The sequence below is a fragment of the Dama dama genome, chromosome 1 (genome assembly GCF_033118175.1).
Source record: "Dama dama isolate Ldn47 chromosome 1, ASM3311817v1, whole genome shotgun sequence".
Taxonomy (NCBI): domain Eukaryota; kingdom Metazoa; phylum Chordata; class Mammalia; order Artiodactyla; family Cervidae; genus Dama; species Dama dama.
In genome coordinates this window covers 9,570,034-9,584,838 of record NC_083681.1, presented here as the reverse complement: position 1 = coordinate 9,584,838, position 14,805 = coordinate 9,570,034, and the positions used below count along the sequence as shown (strand labels likewise).

Here is a 14,805-nt window from a genome sequence, read left to right as displayed (position 1 = left end):
ATATGGAGGCTAAACAACAGGCTTCTGAATAACCAACAAATCATAGAAGAAATCAAAAAAGAAATCAAAATATGTCTAGAAGTGAATGAAAATGAAAACAGAATAGCCCAAAACCTATGGGACACTGTAAAAGCAGTGCTAAGGGGAAGGTTCATAGCATTACAGGCTTACCTCAAGAAACAAGAAAAAAGCCAATTAAATAACCTAACTCTACACCTAAAGCAATTAGAGAAGGAAGAAATGAAGAACCCCAGGGTTAGCAGAAGGAACGAAATCTTAAAAATTAGGGCAGAAATAAATGCAAAAGAAACTAAAGAGACCATAGCAAAAATCAACAAAGCTAAAAGCTGGTTTTTTTGAAAAAATAAACAAAATTGACAAACCATTAGCAAGACTCATTAAGAAACAAAAAGAGAAGAACCAAATTAACAAAATTAGAAATGAAAATGGAGAGATCACAACAGACAACACTGAAATACAAAGGATCATAAGAGACTACTACCAGCAGCTCTATGCCAATAAAATGGACAACTTGGATGAAATGGACAAATTCTTAGAAAAGTATAACTTTCCAAAACTGAACCAGGAAGAAATAGAAGATCTTAACAGACCCATCACAAGCAAGGAAATCGAAACTGTAATCAGAAATCTTCCAGCAAACAAAAGCCCAGGACCAGATGGCTTCACAGCTGAATTCTACCAACAATTTAGAGAAGAGCTAACACCTATCTTATTGAAACTCTTCCAGAAAATTGCAGATGAAGGTAAGCTTCCAAACTCATTCCATGAGGCCACCATCACCCTAATTCCAAAACCAGACAAAGTTGCCACAAAAAAGGAAAACTACAGGCCAATATCACTGATGAACATAGATGCAAAAATCCTTAACAAAATTCTAGCAAACAGAATCCAACAACATATTAAAAAAAATCATACACCATGACCAAGTGGGCTTTATCCCAGGAATGCAAGGATTCTTTAATATCCGCAAATCAATCAATGTAATACACCACATTAACAAATTGAAAGATAAAAACCATATGATTATCTCAACAGATGCAGAGAAAGCCGTTGACAAAATTCAACACTCATTTATGATTAAAACTCTCCAAAAAGCAGGAATAGAAGGAACATACCTCAACATAATAAAAGCTATATATGACAAACCCACAGCAAGCATCACCCTCAATGGTGAAAAATTGAAAGCATTTCCCCTGAAATCAGGAACAAGACAAGGGTGCCCACTCTCTCCACTACTATTCAACATAGTGTTGGAAGTTTTGGTCACAGCAATCAGAGCAGAAAAAGAAGTAAAAGGAATCCAGATAGGAAAAGAAGAAGTGAAACTCTCGCTGTTTGCAGGTGACATGATCCTCTACATAGAAAACCCTAAAGACTCTACCAGAAAATTACTAGAGCTAATCACTGAATATAGTAAAGTTGCAGGATATAAAATTAACACACAGAAATCCCTTGCATTCCTATACACTAACAATGAAAAAACAGAAAGAGAAATTAAGGAAACAATACCATTCACCATTGCAACAAAAGGAATAAAATACATAGGAGTATATCTACCTAAAGAAACAAAAGACCTATACATAGAAAACTACAAAACACTGATGAAAGAAATCAAAGAGGACACAAACAGATGGAGAAACATACCGTGTTCATGGATTGGAAGAATCAATATTGTCAAAATGGCTATTCTACCCAAAGCAGTCTATAGATTCAATGCAATCCCTATCAAGCTACCAACGGTATTTTTCACAGAACTAGAACAAAGAATTTCACAATTTGTATGGAAATACAAAAAACCTCGAATAGCCAAAGTAATCTTGAGAAAGAAGAATGGAACTGGAGGAATCAACCTGCCTGACTTCAGACTCTACTACAAAGCCACAGTCATCAAGACAGTATGGTACTGGCACAAAGACAGAAATATAGATCAATGGAACAGAATAGAAAGCCCAGAGATAAATCCACGTACCTATGGACACCTTATCTTTGACAAAGGAGACAAGGATATACAATGGAAAAAAGACAAACTCTTTAACAAGTGATGCTGGGAAAACTGGTCAACCACTTGTAAAAGAATGAACCTAGAACACTTTCTAACACCATACACAAAAATAAACTCAAAATGGATTAAATATCTAAATGTAAGACCAGAAACTATAAAACTCCTAGAGGAGAACATAGGCAAAACACTCTCCGACATAAATCACAGCAAGATCCTCTATGACCCACCTCCCAGAATATTGGAAATAAAAGCAAAACTAAACAAATGGGACCTAATGAAACTTAAAAGCTTTTGCACTACAAAGGAAACTATAAGCAAGGTGAAAAGACAGCCCTCAGATTGGGAGAAAATAATAGCAAACGAAGCAACAGACAAAGGATTAATCTCAAAAATATATAAGCAGCTCCTGCAGCTCAATTCCAGAAAAATAAATGACCCAATCAAAAAATGGGCCAAAGAACTAAACAGACATTTCTCCAAAGAAGACATACAGATGGCTAACAAGCACATGAAAAGATGCTCAACATCATTCATCATCAGAGAAACGCAAATCAAAACCACAATGAGGTACCATTACACGCCAGTCAGGATGGCTGCTATCCAAAAGTCTACAAGCAATAAATGCTGGAGAGGGTGTGGAGAAAAGGGAACCCTCTTACACTGTTGGTGGGAATGCAAACTAATATAGCCGCTATGGAGAACAGTGTGGAGATTTCTTAAAAAACTGGAAATAGAACTGCCATATGACCCAGCAATCCCACTTCTGGGCATACACACTGAGGAAACCAGATCTGAAAGAGACACGTGCACCCCAATGTTCATCACAGCACTGTTTATAATAGCCAGGACATGGAAGCAACCTAGATGCCCATCAGTAGATGAATGGATAAGGAAGCTGTGGTACATATACACCATGGAATATTACTCAGCCGTTAAAAAGAATTCATTTGACTCAGTCCTAATGAGATGGATGAAACTGGAGCCCCTTATACAGAGTGAAGTAAGCCAGAAAGATAAAGAACATTACAGCATACTAACACATATATATGGAATTTAGAAAGATGGTAATGATAACCCTATATGCAAAACAGAAAAAGAGACACAGAAATACAGAACAGACTTTTGGACTCTGTGGGAGAAGGTGAGGGTGGGATGTTCGAAAGAACAGCATGTATATTATCTATGGTGAAACAGATCACCAGCCCAGGTGGGATGCATGAGACAAGTGCTCGGGCCTGGTGCACTGGGAAGACCCAGAGGAATCGGGTGGAGAGGGAGGTGGGAGGGGGGATCGGGATGGGGAATACGTGTAAATCTATGGCTGATTCATATCAATGTATGACAAAACCCACTGAAATATTGTGAAGTAATTAGCCTCCAACTAATAAAAAAAAATAAATAAATAAAGTGAAATCAGCCTGAAATCCTTTTTAAATAATTTATTTTTCTTTTATTTAAAATGAAAGCATCTGCTTCATTCACTTTTCAATTATTTCTCACTTTCTATCCCTTAGAAATATAAAGTAAAAATCTAGTGCTCAATTTTGTTAGCCACTGATTTTTATATAATTATGGAAGAAACAAAAAATTAAATTAAACATCTTAAAGCAATAACATTTTTGGAGCAAACACTCAATGGTTTAGTCTGGAAAGGTAATAGAAAGGCAATTTGCTAGAGCACTTTGGTTTTGAAGTCAGATGGAATTTGATTTTCATCCCAGATGTGTGACCTGTTAAATGTGTGCTCCTCAGTTGGCAACTTAATCCCTTTTAGCTTTAGTTTTACCAGGGGAACAAGAATACCAACGTTGCAGGTATGTGTTAGTTAAGTAGGAAAATTTTAAATAATTCACAGTAAAGGTGCTTAGTCTTAGAATTTTTAGGATATGATGATTGATTAAATGAAAAGGACAAGATAAAGGGAAGATAGTAGGATGACACATGTTTTTGGCTTGGATGAATATATTTGAACAGAAACCTAAACAATGAGAATGAATTAGCCAGGTACAGGTGCAGTAAAGGAGATCAGAATGTTCTAGAAAGAGGTAATACATGAACCAGGGGCAGATTACGTGCATAAACATAGCGTGTCCTTGGAACTCAAGGTAGTTTAGTTACACTTTGGGGTCAAGTGTAACAAGATAGCTAGAGATTAGGATGGGAAGTACATGGCATCCCAACTATGCAAGACGTTTAGAGACATAATACTGTGTTTGAACATAATCCTGAGAGTGATGTGGGGACAGTGAAAGCTTCTAAATTAGATTTACAGTGGACAGGAGCAAGGACGCGAGGCAGGATGACCAGTTAGGAGACTACGGCTAAAAGCTGGGTGCAGACGAGGACGACCTAACACAGGGCAGCAAGAATGGGGACTGAGAAACACACAGGAAAGCTCTCTCTGACCTCTGGGTAAAGGCAGCTGCTGCTCTTCTGTGCTCCACGGCCCTTCACGCTCACTGCCTGCGTCGCAGGGTACTCACCACAGTGAGCTTTCATCACACGAGAGAATATGAGTTCAAGCAGGACAAACATCAAGCTTTTCTTTTTCAGTCCTACACACTGGCATGTGGAGAGTGTTCAATATACGTAAACATTAATGAAGAGACATAAAAATGAATCTCCTTCCCATTCTGCATCTCTCCTTTGAACAAAGAAGACTCATGCGGATAATGCAGACACTTCAAAATAATGGCATTGTTTCCTCCAGCGTAGAGAGGAGCATTACCATCCCCATTAAAACTCTGAGTGCTGACTTCCACGTGAAATTGCATTAAACACTGAACATAAGCTACCTACGGTTTATTTTCTGTCGTTAGAAGTTTACATATAAGATATAGGCTTCTTTTTTTTCATATTTTTTTTCTTTTTTCTTTTATTTATTTATGTATTTTTATTTTTTCCCATTTATTTTTATTAGTTGGAGGCCAATTACTTTACAATATTGTAGTGGTTTTTGCCATACATTGACATGAATCAGCCATGGATTTACATGTATTCCCCGTACCAATCCCCCCTCCCACCTCCCTCCCCATCCCATCCCTCTGGGTCTTCCCAGTGCACCAGGCCCGAGCAGTTGTCTCATGCATCCCACCTGGGCTGGTGATCTGTTTCAACCTAGATAATATACATGTTTCGATGCTGTTCTCTCGAAACATCCGACCCTCGCCTTCTCCCACAGAGTCCAAAAGTCTGTTCTGTACATCTGTGTCTCTTTTTCTGTTTTGCATATAGGGTTATCGTTACCATCTTTCTAAATTCCATATATATGTGTTAGTATAACTGTATTGGTCTTTATCTTTCTGGCTTACTTCACTCTGTATAATGGGCTCCAATTTCATCCATCTCATTAGAACTGATTCAAATGAATTTTTTTAATGGCTGAGTAATATTCCATGGTGTATATGTACCACAGCTTCCTTATCCATTCATCTGCTGATGGGCATCTAGGTTGCTTCCATGTCCTGGCTATTATAAACAGTGCTGCGATGAACATTGGGGTGCATGTGTCTCTTTCAGATCTGGTTTCCTCGGTGTGTATGCCCAGGAGTGGGATTGCTGGGTCATATGGCAGTTCTATTTCCAGTTTTTTAAGAAATCTCCACACCCTTCTCCATAGCGGCTGTACTAGTTTGCATTCCCACCAACAGTGTAAGAGGGTTCCCTTTTCTCCACACCCTCTCCAGCATTTATTGCTTGTAGACTTTTGGATAGCAGCCATCCTGACTGGCGTGTAATGTGGTACCTCATTGTGGTTTTGATTTGCATTTCTCTGATGATGAGTGATGTTGAGCATCTTTTCATGTGCTTGTTAGCCATCTGTATGTCTTCTTTGGAGAAATGTCTGTTTAGTTCTTTGGCCCATTTTTTGATTGGGTCATTTATTTTTCTGGAATTGAGCTGCAGGAGCTGCTTATATATTTTTGAGATTAATCCTTTGTCTGTTGCTTCGTTTGCTATTATTTTCTCCCAATCTGAGGGCTGTCTTTTCACCTTGTTTATAGTTTCCTTTGTTGTGCAAAAGCTTTTAAGTTTCATTAGGTTTCATTTGTTTATTTTTGCTTTTATTTCCAATATTCTGGGAGGTGGGTCATAGAGGATCCTGCTGTGATTTACGTCGGGGAGTGTTTTGTCTATGTTCTCCTCTAGGAGTTTTATAGTTTCTGGTCTTACATTTAGATCTTTAATCCATTTTGAGTTTATTTTTGTGTATGGTGTTAGAAAGTGTTCTAGGTTCATTCTTTTACAAGTGGTTGACCAGTTTTCCCAGCACCACTTGCTAAAGAGATTGTCTTTTTTCCATTGTATATCCTTGCCTCCTTTGTCGAATATAAGGTGTCCATAGGTACGTGGATTTATCTCTGGGCTTTCTATTCTATTCCATTGATCTATATTTCTGTCTTTGTGCCAGTACCATACTGTCTTGATGACTGTGGCTTTGTAGTAGAGCCTGAAGTCAGGCACGTTGATTCCTCCAGTTCCATGGAATTGGAGATATACGCTTCTTAATTTTCAAAAAATGTTATACATCTTGGTTTCCCTTCCCCTTTTTAAAATCAAGATCAACAACCACAGTTATTTTTTACTGAGTGGGCTTTTTCCAGATGAGTCATTCCTAAATTGTCTTTTCTAGAATGCCTTTCTAGAATGTTCTGATATCAAATGATGATTTTATTAGATAGACATCTCCTAAAGTATAGGCAGTGTACATTTTAAAGTACAATTAATTAAGTCATGTTTCTAATGGATTATTCTATTCACGATACACATAAATGCTGATGGGATGAAAAAGGCTACAATTTCAAAATGTATAGGTATAAGATTGTACAATATTTTATACATCATAGTACTGAAACTGGAGAAGGAAATAAGACTAGCAATATAAGAAAAAGTTAATTAGTTATAAATTTTCAGGAATAAAACTAATGTTTTCTTTTGGTTTTTATTTCCTGCAGAATATTTATTTTCCTCTGAAATCTTCACTTCTCCTGAAAATGCCAAGTGATGTTCCTGGACTTTGCAGGCTCTGTTGAATTATTGCCTCTAAGTCTTGGTTAAACTTGTTTTACCAATTAAGAATAATTTGTAATTTATTTAAAACTTTTAAAAGTTTAAAAAACTTTTTAAAAACTTTAAAAACAATTGAAACACTACCTATAATTAAAATCAAATCTTCTAGGACACTTAAGCATTCATGAAGTAAAATCTTTTGACTTTGTTTGATAATTTTATGCCCACAGTGACTGGACTGAGCAAACAAGTGTTCTTATATAATGTTGAGAGAAAACATAGATTTCACAATTTATACTTTTTGATGAGAGAGTTCCAGTACTATATACTAGATTGACAGGAGACTATATGCTTTTGTGAAGTGGGGTCTGAATATGATACTTTAATTGTTTTCATGGACACTTTCAGTTCAGTCACTCAGTCATGTCCGACTCTTTGCGACCCCATGGACTGCAGCACACCAGGTTTCCCTGTCCTTCACTAACTCCCGGAGCTTACTCAAACTCATGTCCATTGAGTTGGTGATGCCATCCAACCATCTCATCCTCTGTCATCCCCTTCTCCTCCTGCCTTTACTCTTTCCCAGAACCAGGGTCTTTCAAATGAGTCTGTTCTTCGCATCAGGTGGCCAAATTATTGGAAATTCAGATTCAGCATCAGTCCTTCCAGTGACTATTCAGGACTGATCTCCTTTAGGATGGACTGGTTGGATCAGCTTGCAGTCCAAGGGACTCTCAATAGTCTTCTTCAACACCACAGTTCAAACACAGTTCAAAAGCATCAATTCTTCGGCACCCAGCTTTCTTTAGAGTTCAACTCTCACATCCATACATGACTACTGGAAAAACCATAGTTTTGACTAGATGGACCTTTGTTGGCAAAGTAATGTCTCTGCTTTTAAATATGCTGTCTAGGTTGGTCATAGCTTTTATTCCAAGGGGCAAGAGTCTTGTAATTTCATGACTACCGTCACCATCTGCAGTGATTTTGGGGCCCAAAAAATAAAGTCTCTCACTGTTTCCATTGTTTCCCATCTATTTGCCATGAAGTGATGGGACTGGATGCCATGATTTTGAATGTTGAGGTTTAAGCCAACATTTCCACTCTCCTCTTTCACTTTCATCAAAAGGCTCTTTAGTTTTTCTTCACTTTCTGCCATAAGGGTGGTGTCATCTGCACATCTGAGGTTATTGATACTTCTCCCAGCAATCTTGATTCCAGCTTGTGCTTCACCAAGCGTGGCATTTCGCATGATGTACTCTGCATATAAGTTTAATAAGCAGGGTGTCAATATATAGCCTTGATGTACTCCTTTCCCAATTTGGATCTGGCCTGTTGTTCCATGTCTGGATCTAACTGTTCCTTCTTGACCTGCATACAGATTCCTCAGAAGGCAGGTAAGGTGGTCTGATATTCCCATCTCTTTAAGAATTTTCCACAGTTTGTTGTTATCCACACAGTCAAAGGCTTTGACACAGTGAATAAAGCAGAAGTAGAATTCTCCCGCTTTTTCAATGATCCAACAGATGTTGGCAATTTGATCTCTGGTTCCTCTGCCTTTTCTAAATCCAGCTTGAACATCTGGAAGTTCATGGTTCACATACTGTTGAAGCTGGCTTGGAGAATTTTGAGGATTATTTTGCTAGCATATGAGATGAATAAAACTGCGGTAGTTTGAACATTCTTTGGCATTGCCTTTCTTTGAGATTGGAATAAAAACTGACCTTTCCCAGTCCTGTGGCCACTGTTAAGGATCTGAAATAGCTCAACTGGAATTCCATTGCCTCTAGTCGCTTTGTTCATAGTGATGCTTCCTAAAGCCCACTTGACTTCCCATTCCAGGATGTCTGGCTCTAGGTGAGTGATCACACCATCGTGGATATCTGGGTCATGAGCATCATTTTTATATAGTTCTGTGTATTCTTGCCACCTCTTCTTAATATATTCTGCTTCTGTTAGGTCCATACCATGGACACTTTACAGCTTTTATAAAAGCAATGGTGCACAATTTTAAATTTATTAATAAGCTTCATGAAATTATCTGTTTACCAAAGAACATGTTTTAAAATGAAGTAACTAGTTACACCTTTTGTTTTTAGTTTTTTCTTTAAATCCCTGCCACCACAAATTCTTTTTGATATACAATCGATTATATATTTTATCTGTGTCTATCTGTATATCCATATCTATAATCAGGTTTAAATTTATTTGAATAAATAAACTTATGTTACATTTATGTATTTTTTATTTTAAAAATGTGTGATAGAAAAGGTAAAAGTCAGATTAATAAGTATTAGCCAAATGTGAGATTCAGAGATACTGACATGGAAAGAGATCTACTGTGATTTTACAAGGGGAAAGGGAAACTAAGATATGATTTACAAATGCAATGCAGTTCATAAAGTAGTATATGCAATGTAATCTTATTCACTAATGTAATATTGTTATGAAATATTTTGGTTAAGAATTATCTTTAAAATACAGATATCACCTTAAGGTGTGTCCTCTTTTTTTTTTTTTAAGTCACTCAGTTGTGTCCGACTCTGTGACCCCATGGACAGTAGCTCTTTGTGACCCCATGTATAGTCCATGGAATTCTCTAGGCCAGAATACTGGGGTGGGTAACCTTTCCCTTCTCCAGGGGATCGTCCCAACTCAGGGATCGAACCCAGGTCTCCCCAGTTGCAGGTGTATTCTTTACCAGCCTGAGCCACAAGGGAAGCCCCATGTATTATAACATATAAAGAACTGCTTAGCATGGCTCTTGGCATAAAGACACAATAAATGCTGTTATCATTATTTCCTTACTGTTTCTATTATTACCTCTCATTTGTAGGCTGTTTTCTCTTCTCATATAAATCTATAAGGATGCAGGACCATTGCTTTTGCCATGTGATGCCTTCTCACCTATGTGTATTTGAAAAATAAAAACCTGTTCAGGAGTGTGAGATCATAAGTAAATGTACCAAGAAAAATTTTCAGACAAACAGAATTTTGACTGGCCAAAAAAGTTCTTAGATATCTTCTAGGAGGTTAAACTGATCTATGAGTGTAGAAACGAAGGAGTAATTTATAAACTAATACCAAACACCAATTGGTATTGGAAATCATGAAAATATTAATGGTCCTTGCCAAGTCATACATCCTGGAAACTTCCAACTAATCAATAAATAACCTATCAGGAGGAAAGAGGCATTAACCATGGACAAGCACAGTTTTCCTCTTTTTAACTACTAATGAACTGAATTTCAGTTGAAAGTAAGGAATAAAAGGGCTTCCCAGGTAGCTCAGTGGTAAAGAACCTGCCCGCAGTGCAGGACACTGGGGTTCGATCCCTGGATCGGGAAGATCCCCTGAAGAAAGGAATGGCAACCCACTCCAGCATTCTTACCTGGAAAACCCATGGACAGAGGAGCCTGGTGGGCTGCATACAGTCCATGGGGTGGCAGAGTTGGACACGACTGAGTGACTTTCACTACACTTCAAGGAGAAGAAAGTATATTTGCTAAGGAATTCTCATGTGTTTTAAGTGACAGACTTGTAGATCCATAAGATTTCATTTATAGCTTTATAAAGGTTTATAGCTCAAAAGATTAGCAAAGTTCAAGATAAGGCAGGATTAAAGGAGTTCACATGCTGCTAAAGATGGGAGTAGGCTAACACACATGCAGTCTATTAACCAGGAGGGATGGAGTGATGCAGAAGAAATGGGAAGCCAGGATGAATACCAGGCGGCCTCCCGGCTCTGCAAGCCCTGCCTTCAGAGCCCTCTCTTGAGGGCAGGTGCTACTGCTGCAGCAAAGGAATTAAATAGCCTGGGGAAAGGCATGAGTGTGCATGGAGCAGATGTTTGTCCTTTAACTAGGTCCTCTGACATACATGGGTTTCCCTTGTGGCTCAGATGTTAAAGAATCTGCCTGCAATGCAGGAGACCCAGGTTCTATCACTGGATCAGGAAGATCCCCTGAAGAAGAAAGGGCAACCCACTCCAGTATTCTTGCCTGGGAAATCCCATGTACAGAGGAGCCTGGCAGGCTACAGTCCATGGGGTCGCAAATAGTCAGACACAACTGAGTGACTAACAAATACACGGTATGTTTTAAAATATTTGTCAGTGTAGAATCACCTAAAGGCAAAGTAAAACAAGGCTAAAGATTGGGCAGAACAGACTCTTCTATAAAATTAGATAATCTGAGAATTAGGAGAATCTTAGAAAACATTTATTTATGAAATACTTAGATACTACTTACTCTATACATGCCAGGTACAATTCTAAAGTTTATTTTATAATTAATAATTCAATTGTCATAACAACTTTAATACTACAAGGTATATAACTATGAGTATCTCCACTGTCCAGATGGGAAAACTAAGGATGAGAACATATGTAACTTGCTGTTAATCACACAAGGGTCTCCTCAGCGACAAAGCTGGATTTGATGCCAGTAAGTCTGGCCCAAGTCTGCAGCCTTCATCTCATTAATGTTACCTTTTTTCTAGGTAGGCACTCCGGGTTACATTCTCTACAATATGAAAGGTGGTGATGGTGTGTATGAACAACATGCATAGCCTCTGTTCTAAGAAATATTTTGATTTACAATCTTGAATATAAGAATATCTGTTTGGTTGCTCTAAAGGAAGATTATTGGCCAAAATTCTTACTGAATCCTGTGAATATGATGAATGAAGTAGACATAATTTGAGGCTTTCTGTATTGACACAGTTTTACTGTCTATTGTATTTTCAACTAATCTAGATATGCAGACCTAAATCAGCAACTTTTCCACATCCATTCCCCCCCCCCTCCCGGTCATTTGGTATTAACACCATATACTGTTTCGTTTTTATCCCCTATAACCAGTCAAGTTCACCCTCCCTTCTCCCTGTTCTCTCTGCTTCACTGAAGTTCAAATTCTTATCACCCAGATTACTGCAGGTATGTCCCCAGCGTTCTTTCTCCATCTCCTTCTCCCCGTTTTAGCCATGGCAGAGATGAGCTGGTCAGGGAGGGCCCTGTGGGTCTTTACCTCTGAAGATAAGGTAAGCTGGATCCTGAGACAGAGGCGCAGCTGGATGAACAGGGCCCAGATCAGACCAATTCCTTATAGTGCCAAGGCAGAAGCAAGGGCAGAGGTCAGATAAAGCAACCACGCTGCGCAGCTGAACTCACAGCACATTTATCCTGAAGCTAAGGAGCTTCAGAGCTTCTCACTCCCACATTAGAAGCAGTGGTTGATAAATGCGACGGGTCACATCTCTACCATGTCCACTTCACAGCAAACCAAAGTTTTAGTCCAATATATTTTTTGCAGAAATTAAAACAATGGTTTTATTAAGAAATCTTGATTTGCACAACAGAAATCTTATACAGCTTACGTAAGATTTATGTGAGAAAATATACACATATAAATTACGTGGGAAGCCAAAGCAACTAAGAAATATATAGTAACATAAAAGAGGAGTTCAAAAGTCCAGGATGCTCAGAAGTAATGTGTTCTGGTGAATTTATTTTGTCGTTAACTTAGTTACTATCCAAACAACCCATTAATTTTATTTTGTTTTTCCTGTTTTTATCTTTATTATTAAAAGTCCTCAGAAAAATAGTTACCCACTTTTGGGCCAAGATAATTAATTTTTTTTTTTTTTTTTCCATGATGTGGGACTTCAGAGGACCATAGGGTCCTTATTCTGAACATTCATGCTAACCTCAAATAGAAAAAATGTAGAAAGCTGGGCTAACTCTGGGACATGTCTTAGTAGTTCTGTTTCCAGTTTAGTAAAATCTCTGATAATAGTCTTTCCCCTCATTGTGCTTTCTTAGCCTGTTAAAAGCAGAGTATAAAAGCATTACTAATTGAGAATACTAGTTAATCATTTTTGTGTACTATTTAGAAGTTTTCCATGGCAAGCTAAATCACTTGAGTCATGTCTGATTCTTTGCGACCCCATGGACTGTAGCCCATCATCCTCCTTGGTCCATGGGATTCTCCAGACAAGATTACTGGAGTGGGTTGCCATGCCCTCCTTCAGGGATATTCCCAACCTAGGAATCAAATCTGCATCTTTTATATCTCCTGCATTGGCAGGGTTTTTGTTTTTTGTTTTTTACCACTAGCACCACCTCGGAAGTCCATTTAAAAGTTTAGATGGAAAGAATAAAATGTTCTGCAATTAAATCTAAACACCTGACTGGAAAAATTTTAAAAAGTTGATTGTCAGATAAATGACTGTGGAAAGGGAGAATATCCTACATATAATACTCCTATAAATATAAAATAGATGACATCACACTTGTTTTTAATAAATGCAAAGATTAGAGGAAAGAAATTAACCACCTTTTTTATGTCTCAATCTTGCCTATTTAGACAATCATTCCCTTATTCATGGGCTTCCCTTGTGGCTCACCTGGTAAAGAAACTGCCTGCAAGGTGGGAGACCTGGGTTCGATCCCTGGGTTGGGAAGATCCCCTGGAGAAGGGAAAGGCTACCCACTCCAGTATTCTGGCCTGGAGAATTCCATGGACTGTAGAGTCCATGGGCTTGCAAAGAGTCAGACACGACTGAGTGACTTTCACTTTCACTCCCTTATTCATTCAGTAAATATTTAATCAGTAACTGCAATGTGCTAGGAAATGGGAGTTATGTGGGAAATAGGTAGATTCCTCTCTTTACGGAACTCCCATGCTGATGGGGAAAATTGGCGTTAAAAATACAAGTGCTCAGGGTGTTCCTTAGAAGTACAGGATGCTAAATACTCAGGGGTATTTCCTCTAATTAGGGGTAGTGATCAGGAGAATCTAGAGAAGGTGACTTTTAAGCTGAAGCTATAAGGAAGAATGAGATGGCGCAACAGGAGGAAGAATGTGTAACAGGAAGAGAAAACGATCCATGTGATGGCCCTTGAATCTCTGGCATGTTTGAGGAGCCAAAAGAAGCCCAGCAGGACTGAAAACTCAGAGCCGGAGGGAAATGGTGCTTCTGAGGACTCGGCATCAACAGCAGTTGCATCATCCAGGCCATTGTAGCCACTCTCAGGACTCTGGGAAGCCACTAATGAGTTTAAAATGTGGAGCGGAATGATCATACTTGCTGTTACAGGGGTCATTTTGCAAAATAAGGAGTGGGTTGGAGGGGCAAGGAGAGATGCAAGGAGACCACTGAGGAGATGACTGCAGAGCTCCCAGGTAAGATGGTGGCACCATTAGAATGGAGAGGAATGGATGGATTTGAGAAATATCTAAAAGGTAGAGTTAGAGAAATATCAGTAATCTCAGATATGCAGATGACACCACCCTTATGACAGAAAGTGAAGATGAACTAAAGAGCCTCTTGATGAAAGTGAAAGAGGAGTGTGAAAAAGCTAGCTTAAAACTCAACATTAAAAAAAAAAAAAAAAAACCTCAACATTAAAAAAGTAAAATCATGGCAACCAGTCCCATCACTTCATGGCAAATAGATGGGGAAAAGATGGAAGCAGTGACAGACTTTATTTTCCTGGGCTCCAAAGTCACTGTGGATGGTGACTTCAGCCATGTTTAATAGACTCTTGCACCTTGGAAGAACAGCTATAACAAACCTAGACAGCATATTAAAAAACAGAGACATCATTTTGCCAACAAAGGTCTGGATAGTCAAATTGCGATTTTTCTAGTAGCCATGTGTGGATATGAGAGTTGGACCATAAAGAAGGCTGAGCACCAAAGAATTGATGCTTTTGAACTGTGGTGTTGGAGAAGACTTTTGAGAGTCCCTTGGACTGCCAGGAAATATAA

General features: G+C 38.5%; 1 protein-coding gene across 1 annotated transcript in view; it reads right to left on the bottom strand.

Annotated features, from left to right (window-relative positions):
• TRPC6 (transient receptor potential cation channel subfamily C member 6) overlaps positions 1-14,805 on the bottom strand; it is a 164,337-nt gene that overhangs the window by 89,509 nt on the left and 60,023 nt on the right. The gene's annotated exons all lie outside the window — the stretch shown is intronic.